Source organism: Anneissia japonica, unplaced genomic scaffold (genome assembly GCF_011630105.1).
Source record: "Anneissia japonica isolate Jap-2015-1 unplaced genomic scaffold, ASM1163010v1 scaffold550_len331619_cov169, whole genome shotgun sequence".
Lineage (NCBI taxonomy): Eukaryota > Metazoa > Echinodermata > Crinoidea > Comatulida > Comatulidae > Anneissia > Anneissia japonica.
Window position 1 is genome coordinate 55,228 of NW_022731233.1, and position 4,651 is coordinate 59,878.

The 4,651-nt window shown below is 36.6% G+C and overlaps 1 protein-coding gene across 2 annotated transcripts in view; it reads right to left on the reverse strand.

Annotated features, from left to right (window-relative positions):
* LOC117115281 (nuclear pore complex protein Nup214-like) overlaps positions 1-4,651 on the reverse strand; it is a 48,372-nt gene that overhangs the window by 42,972 nt on the left and 749 nt on the right. The gene's annotated exons all lie outside the window — the stretch shown is intronic.

A 4,651-nucleotide genomic window follows, 5' to 3' on the forward strand; every position in this document is an offset into this window, starting at 1 on the left:
TAGAGAAATGCCATCAAATGGGCTTAAAAAACTCTAAAACCCTGGAGCGCAATGGCGCTTCGCCCCCTTGACCCCCGACCAGGGCTCTGCCCCTGGACCCCGATGGGGGCCTAGGCAGCCCCCTATACCCCGGCCTATTTCAATTTACTCTCCTGTTACTTTCAAATTTCTCCTGCTACTCAAATTCATAAATAAACCCCTGCCCACCCTCCTCCATTCACTCTCTGTCAGCAACCTAAATTCTCCACTTGCTAGGTTTATGAAAGGAATGTATCTCAGATACCCAGCAGTGAGGAGGAATAAATATATCATGCCAAAAATCTTGCCTTAGCGAATTCGGTCCTGCTACCCGACTACTTGGGTAATCGATCATCCAACCCCCTGTCACAAGTGACAGGTCGGGTGACAGATTCGCTACCTAAAATTTATTACCCGCTGCCGGCGGCCTGCGAAGGTCGCGTACTAGTTTATTGTAGTTAGGCCTAGGAAGGTTAGTGATCTAGAGTGAGCAAGAGATATTTCGTTTACAATGGCCAGGCACGGCAAACGTAATGAATAAGCCTACAATCTAGGCTACAACAATTAATACACTCTTAACATATTCCTACATTTTTCAATAAAAAGAAGTTATAATCGGGAGTGCATGTTTAGGTGTGGTGTGATGTCAAAAAGTGCATTGGCAGTCCGTAACGAACAGAAGCAACTACTGAATTTCCTGCAAATATTTTTTACTGGGAATTGTTCTTCTTGTCTATACCACAGTATAATTAAAAAGAAAATACAAATTGTGTTCACACCTAAAAATCGGGAAAATTACGATGCATAACAAACAAAAATAATAAGATTGAACTGAAGCGCCTACCCCTGGCATCCCAAGACCGAACCATTGTGTGCCTGGTGAAGCTTATTATAATAGTATTTAAACATGCGTATTATAACGGTTAGTGCATGTGTTTGAATATTAATATAATATTTAAACATGTTTATTATAATGGTTAATACACATGTTTAAATGTGGTAATGTTGAGGCATGGCTTCTCGTTCGTTCGTGACGTTGTGCACTGGCCATCAGAGCGAGTAATCGTCTGTAGATCGTATGCAACGAAGATACAGAATATCAGTTATAAAATCAATTTAGCATTTGATTTTAATACATGACAATACAAATGTAAGCCAATTGGAATTAATGAATTGTTTACTTTCTTGATTTAAAGCCATTGAGCTATTATATCAACTAGAGTGCTGACTAGGCTACAAAGAAATGCATAAGAGTTGTGTACAGTATGTGTACTCAAGAAGATGGCCGCCATAGGAAAGTACTACCTTCAGGCGTAGAAAACATACTGTCTGCGAAGCAGCCAATTCATATTCTTGACAGCAATTTGACCTCTGAAAGGTCATTGTTTGTCAAAAAACTATCGCCTAAGACAACTGAAAAGTGGAGTTTCCTTCTTTCGTTCTGCTGGGTAAAATCAATTACTTTAGGCGACGTTTGTAGACTAACCTACTCGTACCAACTTTGGGATGTCGCGACGCTGGAGTACTATTCAGCGTTTTTACTATATTTCTAGGTTTCCTATTTCTACGTTTAATCGGCTCATGTCTCAGCCACAATATTTTGAGGCCAATATTATTTACGAACCCAGATAAACTTATTTACTAGCCTATTTCAACGTGCTAATTATTACATTTAGGCGACGCTTGTTGTAGACTGGCATAGTGTTTTCGGAAATAAATACCATTTTATACACATGCGCAGATCGATTCGCCAGCAGCGAGTCATCGCCAGCAGCACCAGCGAGTCGCCAGCAGAGAGATGTCACTGCAGCAAAACACAATTGTACACGGCACCAACGCTGTTCTAATATAGACAATGGGTTGTGCTCATATTATTTGTTATATTTTTATTAGTCATTATTTTCACTTGACTCGCATAAATAATTTTGTTCGAAGAACATTTGATGTAGTTGTACTTCGCAGCACTTCACTTGCAATTTGCAATTTCTAGTCTTATATTTATTTAGGCCAGCATAAACACCAATACACCATGTCATTTTCAATACATATGTGTATTGAAAATGACCAAAATTACCATCTTTGTTTTTTGAGAACTAATAAAATATTGATGCATCTTTCTGGCTAGTATTCTCCCGATCGCCAAGTCACGGTTTTACGTTCGCGAAATTCGTGAAAAAAGTAAAGTAAATTCACAGACGTACAGCTACTGTCTTTTTTCATTATGGTTAGATTTTGGTTTAAAACATTTTATGTTTTAAATAATAACATTAGATTCAGAAATTGTGTATACTTTCTGAAATTTGACCATGATTGGAGCAGTACTGGCTGAACTGTGTCCGATTTTCTCCTACTACCAAGGTCTTGTTTACTCATTGTGAAGGCCGTTTAGACAGCATGCAGGCAATCAGCAATCAATCATCCAACCCACCAGTGACCGTTTCTTATAAGGGGAAGAATTTCGTCATGTACTTAAGATCCAAGTTTTAATATATTTTGTCACACTTTTCTTTTTTTTAACATTAAAATGCCTATTCCGACTTTTTAATTAAAGCCCCATTCCCGGCAAAATTTCAATTTTTAAGAAAAATCTAATTTTTGTATAATGTTATAAAGATTTATAAATATAATACGGAATTGCTAGTTTAACTGAATTTAGACATTCCTAAGAATGAAAAAAATGTAAAATAAGACTGAAATTTTATTTTTTGTGTTCCACACAAAAAATAAATGCGGATGAATTTTTCATGTTGATTTTGCGATAGATCGTGAGAAGAAATATCGTAGGCGCCGAAAACATTAGCCTATCCAACGCTGCTGGCTAGGCCTAGCCTTACCTCAATTTAGGTTCTGTTATCACACATAAAAACGGCCGACATGATATTTTCCGTTGCTAGTATTGACACTTGTGAAATATAATATTTCATAGGAATTATTTCCACTTTGTTAAAAAACTGATTCTGACTGAGATTTTGACACTTAAACAAACATATCTCAGCCTAACCAAACGACCGCATTGTGCGAGATGCGAAGTACAAAAAGTAATCTCATTAGAGAGGGCGCTCTTTATTGACTGTATAAAGTATACATAGAAGCGAGAGTATTCCAGTGGATGCGATCTACAACCTCTGAATTTGCCTAGTAACGATGAATTCGTCGAGAAAATGGTAATATTTTATGAGAAAGTCTGTATTTCTCATTTTTTTTATTCTTTTGCGTAAAACTAAAATTCATGCCAATATTTTTCCATGATTTATAATAATTGGAGTAATGCAAATGCATATTTTCTAAAAAAAAGTCATTTTTAGTGAAATTTTGCCGGGAATGGGGCTTTAAATTAATTAACTTAAAAAATCATAGAAAATCAGTGGGTTGATGGATTTTCACAATTTTTATACCATTAAATTGCATTTATTTTTCTACATTTTTTGATGAATGAGCCAATCTGTTTCATAAAGTTTGAATTTTCTTGTCAGGTACCTATAAACGACAGCAACATCAATGTGTTCTTTCAATTGAATTAATGTGAACTTATATTTGAAGCGGCAGTTTGGCGCAGCGGTTCAGGTTTGGGCTTTCAATCGTAAGGTCGGGGTTTCGAATCTCCGCTGTGCAGATTTGCTTGTGTCCTTGGGCAAGGCACTTTAGCTACAATGCTTCAGTCCACCCAGCTGTATGAATGGGTACCAGCAAACTGCTGGGACTAACCTGCGACGGACTAGGCCTAGTGTCCCGTCCAGGGAGAGTACAACTCTCATCCGCTTCACACTACAGAAACTGGAGATAGCTCCAGCCCTATGAGCCCCAGTGGCTCGGAAAGGATTTAATTTAGTTATATTTGAAGTAAATTGAAGGATAATAATTTTGTGTGTGCTACTAGCTACACTACGCCTAGTAGTAGGCTAGGCCTAGACCTACTACTACCTAGCCTACACAGGCTAGAGCCTTAGTTAGTAGCTAGGACCACCTAACTTCTAACTCCATGCATGTAAGCCTATTGAATGTTAGGACGAATTCGATCCAACTCGGCCACAAGTCAACTCGGCCACAGTCAACTCGGCCACAAGTCAACTCGGCCACAAGTCAACTCGGCCACAAGTCAACTCGGCCACAAAAAGTTTGGCTACAGTCAACTTTGGCTACAGTCAACTCGGCCACAAGTCAACTCGGCCACAAGTCATCTCGGCCACAAATCAACTCGGCCACAAGTCAACTCGGCCACAAGTCATTTACTGGTACTACATTGTACTAATTGTTATTATTATTGCTCTTATTATTGTTGTTATTAATATTGTTGTTTTTATTACCGTTAGTTTTAATATTAATTATTAGTCTTAGCATTAACATTACATATTGTTCAAATTTTTGCTGATATTATTATTATTACACATATATATTATTACACATATATATAGTACATATATTTATAGTACCATATAAATAATAAATAATTTTCGATTTTTTATTATTATTATTATTCATATTATTATTTATTAGTCTTAGTATTATAATTTTAATAATAGTAATTTAAAAAGTTGTTGTTATTGGCGTTTTATTAGTATTTTTCTCATTATTATTATTACTATTATTATTATTATTATTGTTGTTGTTGCTGTCACCTTTATTATCGATATTA